At 38.2% G+C, this 22,622-nt stretch overlaps 1 non-coding gene across 1 annotated transcript; it reads left to right on the top strand.

The window, feature by feature from the left end:
• The first annotated feature begins 21,791 nt into the window (after positions 1 to 21,791).
• On the top strand, positions 21,792 to 21,897 carry LOC146899333 (small nucleolar RNA R71). The gene has a single exon (XR_015024377.1). It is a non-coding gene; the product is annotated as a small nucleolar RNA R71 (small nucleolar RNA).
• The last annotated feature ends 725 nt before the right edge of the window (positions 21,898 to 22,622 follow it).

Genomic DNA, 22,622 nt, shown 5'->3' with positions numbered 1-22,622 from the left:
GATATTCTTCGGGAAAAACAGTTGTATGCAAAGTTCGGTAAGTGTGAGTTTTGGTTGTCGGAAGTTAAGTTTCTAGGTCATGTTATTTCTCGGGGAGGTGTAGCGGTTGATCGGTCGAAAGTGGAGGCTGTTCGAATTGGACAAGGCCGAAGAATGTCTCGAAGTTCGAAGCTTTTTGGGGCTAGCTGGCTACTATCGGCGATTCATCATGAAATTTTCCCAAATCGCTTTGCCTCTAACCCGACTCACAAGAAAGGATGTGCCATTTGTGTGGGATGAAGAATGTGAGAAGAGTTTCGAACTCTAAAGAAGAAGTTAACTCGAAGCACCGAGTTTTAACTATTCCGGACACGGAGAAGAGATATGTTGTATTTTGTGATGCATCGTCTAAGGGACTTGGTGGAGTACTTATGCAAGAAAACAATGTGATAGCTTATACATCTAGACAACTCAAACCACATGAAGAAAACTATCCCACTCATGATCTAGAGTTGGCGGCCATAGTTTTCGTTTTAAAGATATGGAGGCATCACTTGTATGGAGCACAATTTGAACTTTTTAGTGATCAAAAGAGTTTGAAGTATTTATTTGATCAAAGAGATTTGAATATGAGGCAAAGATGTTGGATGGAGTATCTAAAGGAATTTGACTTCGACTTGAAATATCATCCGGGAAAGGCCAATGTTGTAGGCGATGCTATGAGCCGCAAGGCCTTAGCCCAAGCCGAAGTCATGATGCATATTTGTAAGATGTTTGAGGAGGTTCGTGACCTTAACCTTGAAGTCATAGAGGATGACGATGGTATTTGGTTACACAAATTGGAGGTCTCATGTAATTTACGGTCAAGAATTGTACAAGCACGAGTGCCGACTCGGAACTTCGTAAAAGAAGTGTTTACTCGAATTTTCTTTGGCTTCGGATGGGGCAATCTTGTTTGAAGGAAGAGTATGTGTCCCGAATGATCAAGAACTTAGAAGATTGATTTTGAAAGAAGCTCACAAGAGTAGTTTCTCAATTCATCCCGGTGCTACCAAGATGTACCAAGATTTGAAAAGGGATTACTTGGTGATCCGGCATGAAAACGGATATTGCGGAGTTTGTAGCAAGATGCATTGTGTGTCAACAAGTTAAAATTGAACATCGAGAGACCGGTGGGTTTGCTTCAACCGTTGGAGATTCCTCGGTGGAAATGGGAACACATTACTATGGACCTTGTAGGAGGATTACCCCGTACTCGAAAGGTCATGATTCAATTTGGGTAATTGTGGATAGATTAACCAAATCTGCTCATTTCTTACCCGTTAAGTTTACCTACGAACACCGCGGTATGCGAATTGTTCATCTCGGAGATAGTTAAGTTACACGGTGTTCTAGTGAGTATAGTGTCGGATAGGGATCCAATCTTCACTTCACACTTTTGGAGAGCTTTCCGAAAGCTTTAGGGACTCGTTTGAAGTTAAGTACATCTCACCATCCACAAACTGATGGTCGGTCGAGAGAACCATTCAGGACCTTGGAAGGCATGTTGCGTGCATGTATTTTGGAAGATGGTGGAAGTTGGAATCATCACTTACCCTTGATAGAATTTTCCTACAACAACGGTTATCACTCAAGTATGGGAATGGCACCGTATGAAGCATTATACGGTAGGAAGTGTAGGACTCCCTTATGTTGGGCTGAAGTTGGAGATAAGAGTATTATTGGACCAGAAATTATTCAAGAAACAACTGCGAAAATTAAGTCAATTCGGGAAAAGATTAGAACAACCCGAGTCGTCGAAGAGTTATGCGGACAAGAGATGGAGACCTTTGGAGTTTAATGAAAGTGATCATATGTTCCTAAAGGTTACTCTTAAGTTGGGTTTAAGGGGTGTTTTCGGAACTAAGAAGTTGTGTCCAAGGTATGTGGGACCGTTTTTGATACTCAAGCGTATCGGACCGGTGGCTTACCAATTAGCCTTGCCTCCAGCTATGTCGGGATTACATGATGTGTTTCATGTATCTCAATTGAAGAAGTACATTCCAGATCCTTTCCGGCCGGTTGAGTTAGATTCCATAGAATTAAGATCGGATTTAACATTCCAATGGAACCGAAAGAATAGTAGATTCGACGTCAAATCCCTCAAGAACAAAGAGATTCCAATAGTGAAAGTAGTATGGAAAGTTTGCCGGATGGGGAAGCTACGTGGGAACTTGAGTCGAGATGTTGAATCGGTATCCGCATTTGTTTTCGAGGTATATTCTAAATTTCGAGGACGAAATTTTTTTAAGGGGGTAGGATGTAATATCCCGCTTATTAGAGATTAACGTAATATCTGAAACGATAAAATGCGCGCGAATAAGGCAATGGGCATTTAAGACATTTCACGTGGAGAAGATATTTAAGTGGATTACGACCACAAATCTTCATTATTTTCTTTCCTTTTTTCTCTCTAGGGTTTGTAAGTCTTATGCTCTCCCTTCTCTCTAGAACTTTGACTTCTCTACTCTTCTCTACACACAATCTTCACCCAATCTTCACTCAATCCTCTCTCAATCTTCCATAAAGATAGAAACTAAGTAAGGAAAGGGTTTTGCTAAGGGTGTTAGTAAGAAATTTGGAAGCAAGCTTCTCCAATTATTTTCCTTCCATCTAGAGCTTTACTTTTAGGGCTTTGTCTTTAAGGACTTGAGATTGTGAGTTTGTCATCAGCTTATTTGAGGTGAGTTCTTAGTTAGTTTCTACCCATGGGATGTATGTTATGCTTGCAAGAAAACTATACAAATTTTTAGGGTTTTCACATAGAGAAAGTTACCCCTTTCATGTCATGCATCATTATACATATGAATACTTGCTCAATGACTATTTTACAGGTTCTATATGATCACTAGTGTCATGATATGCCTTGGGATGCTTTGTTTTGAGGATTTTGGGTCAAAAACACCATTTTTGATAGTTTTGGACTGTCATAACTCGCCATGGCGAGCAACTAGCTCGCTAAGCGAGATAGACCCACAGAGAGGGGTGTTTACTCGCCTTCTACTCGCCTCCCACACGGGATCACTCGCCATGACGAGCGAGCGGTGATGGAACTCACTGTTTTGCTTGCTTCGGGTGGTTCCGGCGTTGCGCGGGCGGTTTTCTTTACGCAATCTTTTTAACATTAACCCCTCAAACCAAGACTTCAAGGCATAGGTTTTAAATGTTTTCTTGAAAGTGAGGCAAGTGTTTAATTGTATAGTAAAGCATGACATATGAGCGAAGCATTGGTTTATGATCGGGTAACAAAATTATATGTGACAAGGTAAGGGAATAAACTTAGAGTCTCGACATAGCTTTTCGAGAAGTAGATAGTTAAGCATTAATTTATTATGCTAAGACATGAACGATTATATAACATATTCGCACGGAAGTTAATTAAGTAAGTTAAGTCAAGAATTTTATATGGTCAAGCCCATTAACCAATAGTAGGTGTCGTGTGTTTTGTATTCCTCCCTAGAGTGGGTACAAGAGGTTCTCCGAGGGGAACGGGATAAGCCGTAAGGGACCCACACGCCACCGAGGGAGTCCGGTGTGCCTTAGCTAGGTATTTTCACCGGTAGTAAGGGATTAACTTTCGGGGTTACTCTCCACTCGGAATTAATCCGTAAAATGAACTCAGATTTATTATTTGTTTGTTCGATGCTAACTTCTAACTTAGTTATGAATTGATGTTAGATACGTTCAAGTTTAAGAAGTAAAGTAAGTGAAGAAAGTTATGTCGATGACAAGTTAGGTCTTACTTAATCGTCCGAGCTTAGAGACGTGTTACGAAGTATAGGTCACGATGCGTAAAGCGTATCTTGATCTAGCGGTCTTAGATATCCCCATTGATCGCCATGACACATATAGAGAATCAAGACCTTAGGCAAGATTAAGAAACTACGACGGATTTTTATACACAACCGTCTAGTAAAGCAAAACCACACACGTATAATCAACCGATAGGTTGTATTCTAGACACGTGGTAACCGTAGGTTTTCCCCCGAGGTTATCACTAGCCTAGGGCTAGATAGAACTCACTAAGGCATTATGTCTCATCCCTCTCCTTATTTGTTCCGGTTCACGGGTTACTCGAGGAAAAGGTAAGGAAAAAGCTTTGGATTGATCGAGTTGCATGGAACCAACGTGGTGTTGGGATAGAGATGCTTATGTTATATTATTTGAGTTATGCTGTTTTGACTTTGTACCTAGGCTTATGAAGCAAAACTTTGGTGTGTAATAATGTAACATATAACTTTGGATGTCAATGTATCTAAACTCACGACTTGATGTCGTTTCGTATTGTATAATTAATGTATCCAATATCAGTTTTAGCGCACATTTGAATATTCTAGACACTTTCAAAATTGGGCGTTACAACCATACAACCATTTTCCAAAAAAAAAACCACATTTTCAAGATTCATTCTTTTGTATAGATAATTTACCTTTTCTTTTTATTTATCTTAATTTCATATTATAAAATAACATTTTTCATTGTACCAAAAAAATATTCATTGTTTTTTTTAAGAAGAAAAAAATTTCATTGTTGTAGATAGTTAATTATGATAGACTTTAGAAGTATACCTATAAAATATATTGCATAAGTTATCAATGATTCATTAAATAATATTGTTGTACAATTCGTACACTACACTCGTAACAAGATTTTTATCATCAACAAGATCTTTATTATTATTTATAATATTTTTTTCGACCACTTTTGTAACACCCACGGCCGACGAGGGCGGGGAGTGATCGCCGGTGCACAAGGCACGACAATGAGCGGCTCCCGACAGGCTTATAGAGGAATCGAATCACATCGGAATGAGAGGGATCCCGAGGCCGTGTAGGTATGGGACTACATGGTTGAAGGAAGGCTTATAAGAATTGTTTGGTACTACCTATATCAACAAGATGCATCTTCTTTTCGGTAGTTCATTCCATAAGAACTCCACAGATTAAGCGTGCTTGACTTGGAGCAATTTTGGGATGGGTGACCTACGGGAAGTTTCCCGATAAGCGTGTGAGTGAGAACAAAAACAAAGCATGCTGAAAAGACTCGTGTTGATTTGTGGGGTCGGTCGGCAATCCCGAAAGTCGTCCGGGATGTTAACACTTTATAATATTTAATAAAAACTATTTCAATGATTTTATCATGGGCAAACTAATCTTTCAAAAAGAAAAATCATGGAGAAATTACACTAACCTCCCTTAAGGTCATCTTATGTAACACAACCATGCTCTCTATTTTATTAACAAAACATTAATCTCCCTTATTTGGTTATCAAAATGACAAGCACTTCCGTTATAATTTAACACGGTTTACACTTTGTTAATTCTTTTTTTTTTTTTAACAATTAACTACTTTATACGAGTATGAACTACCTTAATTTTCAATCATTTTTTATTCCCATTTTTTTCTTTCAAAAAGGAGTTGTAAAGAGCTACAACCTCAAAATGTAACGTAGATAAGAGAGAACAAAAAAAAAAAGGAGGGGGGACTTGGCCAAAACCTCCCCAAACTAGAAAAAATCCACAATTAGTCAATCTCATAAGATTCCTCACAAAAGGCTCTCTAATCAACAAGGAAAAATCTAACCAAATTATATAAGAGTTCAAAGAGAGCCTTATATTAGTCATTATGTCAACACAATGGTTTTCCTTTATATATATGAGTGATCATTATGTTCATTTGTATAATCAGAATGATGCAATTATCCCGTCAATTCTTTAAGTGACTTATCATCAAAGAATATTTCTTAAAAGCCTGGCCAACTAGAGATGAGTCGGTAACCAACCAAACTTAACTTTGGTGATTTTTCCAAACTGAAGAGATCGCTCACCATTCCTTTGTCAATGTGGTTTAATTTTTAAACTTAATGTAATAAAACAGATATATCGAAAATTATTTCCTTTTCATTACTCAACCACAACGTCCATTCATCTCTATGTTGTCTTTTAGTCTCTTCTTTAATTGTCGATGTTTGATTCTATTTGTTGGTAACAACAATTCTTCTTGTCTCTCCATTGGGAGAAAAGAAACCTCATTCAACTTATTGTCAAAAGAGAAAACAGATACACGATATATCAAACTAATATGAATGAAATTAAATTGTGTATTTGGAAGGTTATTGAAATAAAATTGGCTAAAATTAGACAGTGTGCTTGTGTTGTTTAAGCAAAACTCAAGGAAGGTCACCGTAATTTCCTTTTAAAATTAATTTCATCTTATCATTAATCTTTTTTCTATTTTCTCAATGCATATAACATTGCAATTCACTTTGACATATGACCCCTGCTTCGACGTTCAACCCGGGCGGAGCACGGGTCCGTGCTTAGCACGGGTTTGTTGCTAGTTTCTCATAAACTAGAATCCAATTTAACTTAAACCTACTATTAAGATACATTTCATTAAATCCATTAGCAAGTAAAAAATAAAGCATGGGTAACCTATCAATCTATCACTAACTGGATGCTTATATCTTGATATTTATATATCCCTTTACCGATAACTATCTGTCTAGAAAGTAAGTGATTATTAATTAGCCAAAGATGCCATAAGAATTGTTGACCCTAGGTGTAGGTACTCGGTGTTAAATACCATTGGGTCAGGTGGTGCCTTATCCAATTAGGAACATCTCAACAACATCATCACTTGTAAGATAAATAAACGCGACATATATTTTACTTATCATCCAACAATGAATATACGAGAGGGGATTCGAAGAATCCTAACCGATGTTTACTTTTCTCGCAACCATAGGACAATCCCCGTGGATATGATACTCTACTTATCACTTTATTCCTTGGTAAACGATTGGTACCTTGCCATATAAACCGACGGTGCATCAAGTTTTTGGCCCCGTTGCCGGGGATTGTTGATATTTTCGAATAATCAATTTAAATTACTTATTTTTATCTATCTTTTATTTTTCAGTCATTTATTTTTCCGCATTTTATTTTTCTATTTTCAAAAAAAATAATATCAAAAATACCAAAAAATTCAAAAATACCAAAATTATTAAGTTCTAGTTGAGTCAAAAAAAATATTTTATTTTATTTTTAGAGGCTAGTTTGCATTTAGTTTATTTATTTCGTCATACCGACATAGTTAATTTTTCATTTTCCATATAGTTTATTTTTCGTTTTCCATTTATTACTAACCATCTTTATTTTTTTTTTGTTTTTTTGTTTTCCCATTTAGGAACTAACCCCATTCGTTTATTTTAATTTTTTTTAGAGTCATAGTTTAGGTTTTTAATTTTTATTATTCCGCATTGCATATTTGGGAGTCATAGTAAAAATAACAAGTTGTTATAATATCTACATTAGATCGAGTCTAGTTTTTTTTTGGCACAAAGATCGAGTCTAGTTAATTAGGTTTAATTATTTATTTAGAGACGGTCCATTTAATTTTGCATTTAGAATTAGGTTTAGCATTTAGATTATTAATAGAGTCTTATGTATTAACTAGTAATAGTTAATTAGGATCGAGTCTACATATAGGATATAATAAGAGTCAAGTAATCACATAAGAATTAACCCCAAACCCAATTTAAATCTAAAATCAAGCGCAAACTATTCTTGTTAGGAATTTTTCCCGAACTTGCAATTATTGTGTGAAATAGGTAACCATGGACTCAACCAAAAGCACAAAAACAATGGAAAATAATGAGGAGGCGGAAGAACGAGAATTTGGAGCAATTGGTAAAGTCACTAAAGAAGGTGAAGGTTCTGGTTCTTTTGTGGAGAAGGTGGAGAAAGAGCCGGGATACTTTGAATTCTAGCAAGAATTGGAGCTGAAGCAACAAGAGTTGTTGCGATCAAAACAAGCCGGAAAGGACGAGTAGATTCATATGGTGGAAATTGTAAGGGAAAAACCTCGACCGAGAACAACCAAGAAGACGAGCACATACCGCCGAATATAATGCTTTGCATTACATTTTAAAGAAGTACGGAATAGTCATGCAAATCCAAGAAATGGCCGAACAGAGTCCATGATGCATCAATTTTCTTCAAGAATTATTGAAGATCGATGTCGATATATCCGAGGAAGAACTCATCACTACAACATTTTTAGCTTTAGGCAACAAAACTATAGCCCACGGTTGAAAAACCGTTGCTAAAGTGGTAATAGGCAACGGATTTTAACCCGTCGGATACGTTTCTATAATTTAACCGATGTCCAACTGAAAACCATTGCCTATTCATATTAGGCCACGACTGTATAAGTGTGGAATTATCGTAGCCGTTGTCTATTCCTTATCAGCCACGATTTTCATTCGTTGGTTCTCAAACATTAATAAAAAGCGTCGCCTATTCTTCTTTAATGGGCAATGAGTAAAAAAATCAGGACATGTGCCTTGCCCACGGTTATTATATATTCAAAGCCACGGTTAGAGAACTGTTGCATATAAATTTTGCATACTTGTGGGCTATTATATTTCTCGAACCATCGGAATCTACCTTTTTTAATTTTTAGATTTTTTTTTCTCAATTTTTATAGTAACCTGAAGAAGAGTGGACACTCACATGCGACGGGGCCGCAAGTGTACGACTATGTTGGTTTTAGTATAAAAAATATCGTATCCACATAGACCAATTTAACAACTACCGAAGTTCGCCGTTACCGTGTTTATCTAAGGCGAGATCAAAATATTTTGGAATTTGTGCGTAATAAAATGAGTTTTAATTAATTAATAAATGAGTAGAGCCAAAACGACGGTTATCGTCAACTTCCGTCACTCAAGCAAATTGTTGCGCCAATTAAATGGTAACGAGAGAATTAAAACTTCTTGTAGAATTTATCGAACAAGAGACAACATTTGCTTTCGCAACACGTCGGAATTTTTAGACGTGTAGAACACCTACTTTCGTAGTGTATAATTATAGGCATAAAAAATTCCTTTTTCTAAATTCAATAAACTCTTAATTAAAAGAAAAGAAATACTTTCGCTTTAACCTTTTCGATTAAAAACTTGATATTTTTCTATGTCGGATATCGTTTTCGCTCTTTCGATGCGTAAACGATATCTCTGTGTCTCTACTTTCGTAGTAGACTTTTAACAATTGCAAAACAGAATTTTTCAAAACAATTTATTTAAATTCTCGATACACTAGAAGAAGCGCGTAATTTACATGAGTTTCGTCGGTACGACGGAACCTCGTTTCGGACTCAAATGAGACTACTCGCACATAATTATATTATACATACAAACTGTTAATTGATTCATGCTAAAAGGAAATTAATTACTGTAAAAATCTGGAAACTTTAATTGAGTATAAATTCCCTCGAACAATTTGATGTAGACTGCTAATATACGAACCGTAGTGCAAAACAATGAACTAAACAAACAAATAACAATTATTAGGCACAAACACGTGAGGTTCTTGTACCTACAGTACCCAAAAGAAAACAAAATCAAGAATAAAAGAAATAGGAACGGCAAAGGCAACCTAGCAAAATGGCATTGCGATATTGAATTATTATCAATTAAATTTGCACTAGCCAAGCAACACAAAGCAATGAAATTATGGTACAGGGGAAGCAAATAGCTACGGCTGCAACAATCTAGCAACTTTAGTGAAGTGAAATTGCCTTCAACGGACTGATAACAAATTTAAATTAAGCTGCAATTTAAAATAATGACCCGTGACAGTATACAAACTAGTGTTTGTACTTTAACAATAACAATAACGGGAAAATCAAAAACAGCGTATGAAATATAAAGAAGCAAGGACTAACCCCATTCGTTTATTTTAATTTTTTTTTTAGAGTCATAGTTTAGGTTTTTAATTTTTATTATTCCGCATTGCATATTTGGGAGTCATAGTAAAAATAACAAGTTGTTATAATATCTACATTAGATCGAGTCTAGTTTTTTTGGCACAAAGATCGAGTCTAGTTAATTAGGTTTAATTATTTATTTAGAGACGGTCCATTTAATTTTGCATTTAGAATTAGGTTTAGCATTTAGATTATTAATAGAGTCTTATGTATTAACTAGTAATAGTTAATTAGGATCGAGTCTCGCATTTAGGATATAATAAGAGTCAAGTAATCACATAAGAATTAACCCCAAACCCAATTTAAATCTAAAATCAAGCGCAAACTATTCTTGTTAGGAATTTTTCCCGAACTTGCAATTATTGTGTGAAATAGGTAACCATGGACTCAACCAAAAGCACAAAAACAATGGAAAATAATGAGGAGGCAAACTTAAGAACAAAATTTGGAGCAATTGGTAAAGTCACTAAAGAAGGTGAAGGTTCTTGGTTCTTTTGTGGAGAAGGTGGAGAAAGAGCCGGGATACTTTGAATTCTAGCAAGAATTGGAGCTGAAGCAACAAGAGTTGTTGCGGTCAAAACAAGCCGGAAAGGACGAGTAGATTCATATGGTGGAAATTGTAAGGGAAAAACCTCACCGAGAACAACCAAGAAGACGAGCACATACCGCCGAATATAATGCTTTGCATTACATTTTAAAGAAGTACGGAATAGTCATGCAAATCCAAGAAATGGCCGAACAGAGTCCATGATGCATCAATTTTCTTCAAGAATTATTGAAGGCGATGTCGATATATACGAGGAAGAACTCATCACTACAACATTTTTAGCTTTAGGCAACAAAACTATAGCCCACGGTTGAAAAACCGTTGCTAAAGTGGTAATAGGCAATCGATTTTAACCCGTCGGATACGTTTCTATAATTTAACCAATGTCCAACTAAAAACCATTGCCTATTCATATTAGGCCACGACTGTATAAGTGTGGAATTATCGTAGCCGTTGTCTATTCCTTATCGGCCACGATTTTCATTCGTTGGTTCTCAAACATTAAAAAAAAAGCGTCGCCTATTCTTCTTTAATGGGCAATGAGTAAAAAAATCAGGACATGTGCCTTGCCCACGGTTATTATATATTCAAAGCCACGGTTAGAGAACTGTTGCATATAAATTTTGCATACCGTGGGCTATTATATTTCTCGGAACCATCGGAATCTACCTTTTTTAATTTTTAGATTTTTTTTCTCAATTTTTATAGTAACTGAAGAAGAGTGGACACTCACATGCGACGGGGCCGCAAGTGTACGACTATGTTGGTTTTAGTATAAAAAATATCGTATCCACATAGACCAATTTAACAACTACCGAAGTTCGTTGTTCTTGTGTTTATCTAAGGCGAGATCAAAATATTTTGGAATTTGTGCGTAATAAAATGAGTTTTAATTAATTAATAAATGAGTAGAGCCAAAACGTCGGTTATCGTCAACTTCCGTCACTCAAGCAAATTGTTGCGCCAATTAAATGGTAACGAGAGAATTAAAACTTCTTGTAGAATTTATCGAACAAGAGACAACGTTTGCTTTCGCAACACGTCGGAATTTTTAGACGTGTAGAACACCTACTTTCGTAGTGTATAATTACAGGCATAAAAAATTCCTTTTTCTAAATTCAATAAACTCTTAATTAAAAGAAAAGAAATACTTTCGCTTTAACCTTTTCGATTAAAAACTTGATATTTTTCTATGTCGGATATCGTTTTCGCTCTTTCGATGCGTAAACGATATCTCTGTGTCTCTACTTTCGTAGTAGACTTTTAACAATTGCAAAACAGAATTTTTCAAAACAATTTATTTAAATTCTCAATACACTAGAAGAAGCGCGTAATTTACATGAGTTTCGTCGCACGACGGAACCTCGTTTCGGACTCAAATGAGACTACTCGCACATAATTATATTATACATACAAACCGTTAATTGATTCATGCTAAAAGGAAATTAATTACTGTAAAAATCTGGAAACTTTAATTGAGTATAAATTCCCTCGAACAATTTGATGTAGACTGCTAATATACGAACCGTAGTGCAAAACAATGAACTAAACAAACAAATAACAATTATTAGGCACAAACACGTGAGGTTCTTGTACCTACAGTACCCAAAAGAAAACAAAATCAAGAATAAAAGAAATAGGAACGGCAAAGGCAACCTAGCAAAATGGCATTGCGGTATTGAATTATTATCAATTAAATTTGCACTAGCCAAGCAACACAGCAATGAAATTATGGTACAGGGAAGCAAATAGCTACGGCTGCAACAATCTAGCAACTTTAGTGAAGTGAAATTGCCTTCAACGGATCTGATAACAAATTTAAATTAAGCTGCAATTTAAAATAATGACCCGTGACGGTATACAAACTAGTGTTTGTACTTTAACAATAACAATAACGGGAAAATCAAAAACAGCGTATGAAATATAAAGAAGCAAGGACTAACCCCATTCGTTTATTTTAATTTTTTTTTTAGAGTCATAGTTTAGGTTTTTAATTTTTATTATTCCGCATTGCATATTTGGGAGTCATAGTAAAAATAACAAGTTGTTATAATATCTACATTAGATCGAGTCTAGTTTTTTTTTGGCACAAAGATCGAGTCTAGTTAATTAGGTTTAATTATTTATTTAGAGACGGTCCATTTAATTTTGCATTTAGAATTAGGTTTAGCATTTAGATTATTAATAGAGTCTTATGTATTAACTAGTAATAGTTAATTAGGATCGAGTACCGCATTTAGGATATAATAAGAGTCAAGTAATCACATAAGAATTAACCCCAAACCCAATTTAAATCTAAAATCAAGCGCAAACTATTCTTGTTAGGAATTTTTCCCGAACTTGCAATTATTGTGTGAAATAGGTAACCATGGACTCAACCAAAAGCACAAAAACAATGGAAAATAATGAGGAGGCGAGAAGAACAAAATTTGGAGCAATTGGTAAAGTCACTAAAGAAGGTGAAGGTTCTTGGTTCTTTTGTGGAGAAGGTGGAGAAAGAGCCGGGATACTTTGAATTCTAGCAAGAATTGGAGCTGAAGCAACAAGAGTTGTTGCGGTCAAAACAAGCTGGAAAGGACGAGTAGATTCATATGGTGGAAATTGTAAGGGAAAAACCTCACCGAGAACAACCAAGAAGACGAGCACATACCGCGAGAATATAATGCTTTGCATTACATTTTAAAGAAGTACGGAATAGTCATGCAAATCCAAGAAATGGCCGAACAGAGTCCATGATGCATCAATTTTCTTCAAGAATTATTGAAGGCGATGTCGATATATCCGAGGAAGAACTCATCACTACAACATTTTTAGCTTTAGGCAACAAAACTATAGCCCACGGTTGAAAAACCGTTGCTAAAGTGGTAATAGGCAACTGATTTTAACCCGTCGGATACGTTTCTATAATTTAACCAATGTCCAACTAAAAACCATTGCCTATTCATATTAGGCCACGACCGTATAAGTGTGGAATTATCGTAGCCGTTGTCTATTCCTTATCGGCCACGATTTTCATTCGTTGGTTCTCAAACATTAAAAAAAAAGCGTCGCCTATTCTTCTTTAATGGGCAATGAGTAAAAAAATCGGGACATGTGCCTTGCCCACGGTTATTATATATTCAAAGCCACGGTTAGAGAACTGTTGCATATAAATTTTGCATACCGTGGGCTATTATATTTCTCGAGAACCATCGGAATCTACCTTTTTTAATTTTTAGATTTTTTTTTTCTCAATTTTTATAGTAACTTTGAAGAAGAGTGGACACTCACATACCGACGGGGCCGCAAGTGTACGACTATGTTGGTTTTAGTATAAAAAATATCGTATCCACATAGACCAATTTAACAACTACCGAAGTTCGCATACCGTGTTTATCTAAGGCGAGATCAAAATATTTTGGAATTTGTGCGTAATAAAATGAGTTTTAATTAATTAATAAATGAGTAGAGCCAAAACGTCGGTTATCGTCAACTTCCGTCACTCAAGCAAATTGTTGCGCCAATTAAATGGTAACGAGAGAATTAAAACTTCTTGTAGAATTTATCGAACAAGAGACAACGTTTGCTTTCGCAACACGTCGGAATTTTTAGACGTGTAGAACACCTACTTTCGTAGTGTATAATTACGGCATAAAAAATTCCTTTTTCTAAATTCAATAAACTCTTAATTAAAAGAAAAGAAATACTTTCGCTTTAACCTTTTCGATTAAAAACTTGATATTTTTCTATGTCGGATATCGTTTTCGCTCTTTCGATGCGTAAACGATATCTCTGTGTCTCTACTTTCGTAGTAGACTTTTAACAATTGCAAAACAGAATTTTTCAAAACAATTTATTTAAATTCTCGATACACTAGAAGAAGCGCGTAATTTACATGAGTTTCGTCGGTACGACGGAACCTCGTTTCGGACTCAAATGAGACTACTCGCACATAATTATATTATACATACAAACCGTTAATTGATTCATGCTAAAAGGAAATTAATTACTGTAAAAATCTGGAAACTTTAATTGAGTATAAATTCCCTCGAACAATTTGATGTAGACTTGCTAATATACGAACCGTAGTGCAAAACAATGAACTAAACAAACAAATAACAATTATTAGGCACAAACACGTGAGGTTCTTGTACCTACAGTACCCAAAAGAAAACAAAATCAAGAATAAAAGAAATAGGAACGGCAAAGGCAACCTAGCAAAATGGCATTGCAGGTATTGAATTATTATCAATTAAATTTGCACTAGCCAAGCATCACGGCAATGAAATTATGGTACAGGGGAAGCAAATAGCTACGGCTGCAACAATCTAGCAACTTTAGTGAAGTGAAATTGCCTTCAACGGACCGATAACAAATTTAAATTAAGCTGCAATTTAAAATAATGACCCGTGACGGTATACAAACTAGTGTTTGTACTTTAATAATAACAATAACGGGAAAATCAAAAACGGCTTATGAAATATAAAGAAGCAAGGACTAAATCGCACATGAATTGGAGGACGAAATTGAACCCCTTTTCTTCATTGTACACGGGAAAATAAAAGAAACAAAACAATATTAAAAAAAAAGCGAAGAAACAAGAACAGTGGTAAAGAAACACAGAGAAAGTTTCGGGGACAAATTGCATGAAAATTAAAGGACGAATCTAAATGTTATTTCTTCACAAAATGAACCGAAATCCAATTAAAATTCTGTGGATATCAATTTTTTTCGAAACGGAATTGTAAAACCGGAGAAAAGTTAACTTAAGCTAAAATGGCAAATAAGCTCGTTTTACGAAATGGTAAAACTCGCAGCTCCAAAAAACGTCCCTTTCGGATCAGCTCGCCTCCTTTTATAGCACTCAATCTGTAACCAAAACATCCTTGCTTGAGCCTAAAGTTGTGGAGTGAAGATTAGGATTGAATACGATAGTTCTTCGGGAAGACTCGGAGACTCGAAAGCGTTTGTTTTTGAACGCGTTTCATTCCTTCTTAGCTGTTCTCACTTGAGTGTGACATCAGCATGATGTCATTAGCCTTGGTGATGGGTTGTACTAGCTCAAGTTGCTCTTTTCACCTCCTTCTTTCATTCTTTTACTTTTGACACCCTCGGTACACTGAAACACAATGAAATACTAGCCGGAAGACATGCAAAACAAGATAAACGACCCTAAAATAAATAAAAATTGAACTATTTAGACAATTTATTTTGCGTGTTATCAAACTCCCCCACACTTGAACCATTGCTTGTCCTCGAAGCAAAAAGCAAGTGACGACAACAACATAATTCGAGAAAAACAAAATTAACTTGAATTCAATTGCATTTTTATTTTTCAAGGCTTTGTTCTCGGGATGCACTTATCACAACCTAAACACTTTTCAAGGATCACATCAACCCTACAACGGTTTCAAGTGAGTGTGTGTGTGGAGTCCGGCTTTTATTGCGCTGTGTAAGAGGTATTATGAGGAAAACAAGTTCTAACTTCAACAGTAAATCAACCGAGAAAAGTTCTTTCTTCATTTCATATAAGAGAGATGAGAGTCATTTTGATCATTTGACATTTATAAACTTTGGGGAACTGCAGAACTTTTATTGATGTTCAAAGACACCATCTTCACGTGGGAAGCAAGTGAGGCCTACTCCCGACCCCCTCAAAGTCAATGATGCCCCCTATATATGTATTTGTTCGACCCCTTTTTGACGGTTATAAGAAGGAATTACGGAAGCTACTTTTGATTAGAGAGACACCATCTTCACGTGGGAAGCAAGTGAGGCCTACTCCCGACCCCCCGAGTCAATGATGTTCCCTTATAAATATATTTGCTTCCGCCCCTCTTGATTTAATTTTTTTAAATTCCTTTTTATTCCCCCACACTAAATTATACTACTTTTACTCTGAAAACTTTTAAGGGTTAATTTACCATTGAAGTTAGAACGTGCTCCTTAAAATACCTACCTACACAATTACTCAAAGACCGCAACTTTGTGCTTTTCTCAAAAGAGAATTTTCACATTGAAATATGATATGAGTTTAGTGAAACTTAAAAAGGGAAAGGGTGTTTACATGCATAAAGTCATCACCGAACTCAGCCTTAAATTTATTTATTTATTTTTTATTTTTTTATTTTTTTGAAATTTTATTGGTTCATAAAACGGGAGAATTAGACAACAAAGCAAAAACTACACATTTTATTGACTCGATAATTAACACTTAGACCGTTAAGGTGGGAAATTCCTCCCCCACACTTAAAACTGACATTGACCTCAATGAAAATTAATAAAAATAAAAGAAAAGGAAAGACACTATATAGAAGATCAATCGTCGTCCGGGTCATCTCGGGGCGCATCCCATGATGTTGAACCATCCATATATCCTTGCCAATTTTTTTCTCTTGCCTTTGGGACATGCCACCTATCCTTGCCAATCTAACTGATCTTTTTATTTCTTAAACAAAAAATAAACATATAAACGAAGTCACTAAATAAAAGCGTGGATTGCCTCCCATGCGGTGCTTCATTTAACGTCGGTAGCTCGACGCCTTACTCGGCTTTAAGGGTTTTGTGAAGGTGTAACGAACGCTTTCTCAACATCCTCTCCAGAGGTGTAATGTTTTAACCTACGGCCATTCACGGTAAATGGGCCGGTGGATTCACTCCACACTTAAAGCTGCGCCAGACGGTGTTACTTTTTCACTTGAAACGGCCCGGACCAACGAGAGCGGAGCTTTCCGGGGAATAATTTCAACCTGGAGTTAAATAGTAATACAAGCTCCCCCTCTCTAAATACTCTCCGATTATACGCTGTCATGCCATTTATTTGTTCTTTCTTTGTAAATCTTGGCATTCTCATAGGCGTCTAATCTTAGCTCTTCTAACTCATTCAACTCTAATATCCTTTTTCCCCGGCGGCTTTGTAATCCATGTTAAGGGCTTTAATAGCCCAATAGGCTTTATGCTCAAGTTCCACCGGAAGATGGCAAGACTTCCCATAGACTAGTTTGAAAGGTGTAGTCCCAATAGGCGTCTTGTAGGTAGTTCTATAAGCCCAGATTTCATCATCAAGCTTGGCGGCCCGGTCCTTCCTAGATGTTGAGACACTTTTCTCAAGGATGGACTTAATTTCTCGGTTAGAGACTTCCACTTGGCCGCTTGTTTGTGGATGATACGGGGTTGCAACTTTGTGCTTCACTCCATACTTATGTAGCAAATTTTCAAATTGCCTCGAGATGAAGTGAGATCCACCATCACTTATGACCAGCCTCGGGACTCCAAATCTAGGGAATATTATTTTCTTAAACATTTTAATCACAACTCGTGTATCATTGGTAGGAGAGGCGATGGCCTCGATCCATTTTGACACATAGTCCTTTGCGACGAGTATGTATTTGTTTCCCATGGAGGACAGGGGTCCCATGAAGTCAATGCCCCACACATCGAAGATTTCAACCTCTAGGATGTTTTTAAGTGGCATCTCATGCCTTTTGGAGATGTTCCGTGCGCCGGCACCGGTCACATCTCGCAACAAACGCATGGACATCCTTAAAGATATTAGGCCAGTAGAGTCTGCTTGGTGGATCTTGTAGGCCATTTTGGACGTGCCGGCATGCCCACCATAGGGGGACGCATGACAAGGGGTAAGGACACTCTCGACCTCTTCCTGCGGAATGCAACAACGGAAGATACTTCGCACGTCGCTTGAAAAAGAGGGGCTCATCCCAGTAATATTGCTTTAGATCCTTGAAGAACTTTTTCTTTCGCTGATAGTCCATGTCCGGGGGTAGGACCCGAACGGCAAGGTAGTTGACAAAGTCGGCGTACCATGGTGCCACGGTCTTTACGGACGCCATCACCCTATCATCGTGGAAAGAGTCATCGAAAGTAACTCCTCTCGGCATTTGGAGGTCACTCAACCTAGACAAATGGTCTCGCTACCACATTCTCTGTTCCTTTTTTATCATGAAGCTCAAGATCAAACTCTTGTAGTAGTAGAATCCATCGAATCAACCTCGGGCTTTGCGTCTTTCTTGCTTAGTAGATACCTTATAGCGGCATGGTCAATGTAGACAATAATTTTCAAACCTACCAAGTAAGATCGAAATTTGTCAATAGCATAAATAAATGGCTAGAAGCTCTTTCTCGGTAGTAGCATAATTTATTTGAGCTTCATCTAAGGTTCTGGGCGTAATATATCACATGCATCTTTTTATCTTTTCGTCGTCCCAAGACAAAGCACCAACTCGCTATAGTCACTCGCATCGCACATAATCTTAAAGGGAAGACTCCAATCTGGAGGTTGCATTATAGGGGCGGAGATTAGTGCTTGCTTGAGCTTGTGGAAGGACCCAAGGCATTGTTCATCAAAGATGAACTCTGCGTCCTTCATGAGCAAGCCTGTAAGAGGCTTAGTTATCTTAGAGAAGTCCTTAATGAAACGTCGGTAAAAACCGGCGTGACCTAGAAAGCTTCGGTCTTCTCAATAACTTCGATCTTCGCTCTCGTCAACCTCTATTCCTCGTTCGACACTACGTGTCCGAGGACTATGCCTTCCTTTACCATGAAATGGCATTTTTCCCGATTCGGCACTAGGTTAACTTTTACACATCTTTCTAAAACTTTTTCCAAATTACTCGAGACAACCCTCAAAGCTTGGCCCGCATACCGAGAAGTGATCCATGAAGATTTCCATAATGTCCTCTCGTGAAATCTCCAAAGATTGTCATCATGCATCTGCGAAAGGTGGTGGGCGCATTGCATAGCCCGAAAGGCATTCGCCGATAGGCAAATGTTCCATAAGGGCATGTGAAGGTCGTCTTTTCTTGGTCACTCGGGTGGATAGGGATGCGAAAGAATCCCGAGTAACCATCAAGATAGCAAAAATGGGAATGCTTAGCTAGGCGCTCAAGCATTTGGTCTATGAACGGGAGAAGGAAGTGGTCTTTCCTCGTGGCTTTGTTCGCTTTTCTATAGTCTATACACATACGCCATCCGGTGGTTGTACGTGCAGCCACGAGACTCTCCCTTTTCATTCTTCACCACTGCCATCCCTCCTTTGGTACTACATGAACTGGACTCACCCACTTCCCCGTCCGAGATGGGGTATATCACACCCGCATCCAGAAGCTTCAATACCTCCTTTTTAACAACCTCACTCATGTTTGGGTTCAGCCTTCTTTGATGTTCTCTAAAGGGTTTGTAGTCCTCTTCGAGTAAGATTTTATGCATACAAATGGAAGGGCTAATACCTTTGAGGTCATCGATTAAGTACCCTATTGCTTTCGGGTACTTTCTTAGAACAACAAGCGCTTTTCGGTTTCGGTCTCTCCTAAGTCGGCACTCACAATGACTGGTCGGTTAGATCCTAGGAATTCATACCTAAGGTTCTTGGGTAGCTCTTTCATCTCGACTTTCTTGCTCTTGAGTCCGAGCAGGGAAGAAGGGTGAGGCATTCATTTTGATGAACTGGATTTGCATCCAATTCTTCTTGATTGGGACCTGCCTCGTTTCCCTCGGTTTCGGTCAAGGACACATCCATTCCCTCGGTGGGAGGTTGTCCCGACGCATGCTCCTTAATGCATTCATCAATTATGTCAACTAAGCAAGTCGTGTCGTTAATGGAGGGGTTTTTCATGAATTTAGACAAGATGAACTCGATCTTTTCATCCCCGACCTCAAAGGTTTCATTTCTTTACATCTATGATGGCACCGGCCATAGCTAGGAAAGGTACGCCTAAGAGGATTGGGATAGACGAGTCTTCGGTGATGTCCATTACAACCGGCCGATTCTCAACGGTACATCTTCCGGTATTCCTACCGGGTACTTGATAGATCGATCAGCCAGCTTTTAGAGACATCCCGGTCGGTTTTAGCTCTCCTAGGTTGAGTCTCTCGCATGGAAAGGGGCATAAGACTCACACTAGCACCCAAATCACAGAGCGCTTTATCGATGACGTAGTTGCCAATAACGCAAGGAATTGAAAAACTCCCCGGATCTTTCAATTTGGGTGGCATCTTATTACGGATGATAGCGCTACACTCTTCGGTGAGTGCTACCGTATCATCGGTATCAATTTTTCTCTTATTTGTCAAAATTTCTTTTAGAAACTTGGCATAAGAGGGCATTTGAGTAATTGCCTCCGTGAAAGGGATATTTACGTGGAGCTTCTTCAAGAGCTCCATGAATTTCTTAAGCGACCCTCATTCTTTGACTTAGCAAGTCTGCGAGGGAATGGGATCGGAGGTTTGTAGGGGTGGAGGTACATAGGGTTTCTCTTTTTCTTACTCCACTCCAGCGTTTCTCTCTAAGATTTCCTCACTTTAAGTAGGCACCGACTCTCACGGCGCCTTCCCTCTCACTAGGGTTCCCTAACTCTTTTGCACTACGCAGGTAACAACATTCAGCTCCCCTTTTGCATTTGGTTGAGGTTGCGCAAGGAAAGTTCCCGAAGGTGCAGCTGGTCGTTGTTGGGGAGTTCGGGTATGCTCCATTTAGGCTAAGCTCCATTTACTCCATTTAGGGTTTAGATGCAAGTCATGTGGCAAAAAATATCTAACGGTTGAGATTTTAAATTAAAAAACAATAAAAGTTTGTTGTGATATGAGAGAAGAAGGGAACATGATTTTATTTGTTATTATTATGTATTTTTATTAAACAAATATTTGTTTTTTAATTTAAAATCTCAACCGTTTACATATTTTTTTGCCACATGTCTTGCATCCAAACCCTAAATGGAGTAAATGGAGCTTAGCCTTAATGGAGCATACCCGAACTCGTTGTTGGGCCACTTATGCAATTTGCATTTCCAACATTTTGTTATGAGTGGCCAACGTGTCAACCATAGATGCAAGTTTGCTTAATCATTTCATTCGTGTGAATGTTTTGATTTAGGAACACCTTGTTTTGTTGGGACTGTGACATGACAAAATTTTCCATCATTAGTTCTAGGTTAGACTTTTGAGGAGCAATAGGGGCTCCTCTTTGACCTTGGAAACCAGGAGGTGCAATGGGTGCAAGATTTTGCACAAAGGTGGGATTGCTATTTCTATATGGGAAATTAGGATTTCTTTGCCCATATGGTTCCCATGGGTGTAGTTTGCCTGGTCCGTACCGACTAACGAGATGACACTCGGGAGGGGTGTGTCCGGGTGTCACGCAAATCTCACGGTTAGGGGCCACAACGGCCACGGGGGCAGGTGGAGTGATGGTTTGACTATCTATCTTTTTATATAGCGCATCAACTTTAGCGCTCGGATGATCAAAGCGCTAACCTCGTACATCCCCGCCTTCGGCTGGCCTTTTCGGCTAGAGCGCGTTTGCTCCCACATTGGTAATGGTTCTGGGCCATATCCTCAATCAGGCCCCAAGCCTCAAAGAAACGACTTTTTCATTAGAGCTCCTCCCGTAGCGGCATCGATAGTCATCCTTGTGTTATACAAGAGACCATTGTAAAAGGTATGGATGATCGGCCACTTTTCCAACCCATGATGCGGGAAAGCTCTCAAAAGATCCTTGTATCTCTCCCATGCTTCAAAGTGAGATTCTCCGTCTTTCGGCCTAAAGCAAGTAATTAGGTTCCTCAATTGTGCCATTTTGCTCGGCGGGAAATACCTAGCAAGGAACGCCTTCTTTAATTCATTCCATATCGTTATGGAATTTGATGGCGGGGAATTAAGCCATGCGTTGGCTCGGTCCTAGAGGGAGAAAGGGAATAAACGTAAACGAATGGCTTCGGGGTCGACGCCATTCACTTCTAGCATCTCGCAAACCGCACAAAGGTAGCAAGGTACAAGTTCGGGTCCTCCGTTGGGTTTTCGGAGAAGCTGATTTTGCTGAATTATCTCGCACTAAGGAGGGTTTGAGCTCGAAGTTGTTCGCCGCAATGGCAGGGCGAACAATGCTCGTATGAGCCTCCTCCTCGAGAGGGCACGGTGAAATCCTTCGGTGGCCGGTTATCGTTGTTGTTGTCGCCCATTTCGATTGAGTCTCGGACGCGACGGGGTATCGATAAACAATCGGCGCCTAGCTCGGAAGTAGCGCTCAATTTTGTCAATGTATCCGACTAGATTTCCGGCACTTCGGGTTTTTCGCATGCAAAGTTTTTTTTAAATAAATAAAAGTATCGTATCCTAACTAGTTGGTCGGGATACTCGGCTCTCACCCGAGAGACCCGAGTTCGGTCCCCGGCAACGACGCCAAAAACTTGACGGGGCCGCAAGTGTACGGCTAAGTCGGTTTTAGTATAAGAAGTATCGTATCTACAGAGACCAATTTAACAACTACCGGCATACCTCCGGTTATGCTAAGATG

Source organism: Medicago sativa, chromosome 8 (genome assembly GCF_051527215.1).
Source record: "Medicago sativa cultivar Bolivia chromosome 8, Bolivia_mono, whole genome shotgun sequence".
NCBI lineage: Eukaryota > Viridiplantae > Streptophyta > Magnoliopsida > Fabales > Fabaceae > Medicago > Medicago sativa.
Note: the sequence above shows the minus strand (reverse complement) of the source record. Positions and strands in the feature narration are given on the sequence as shown.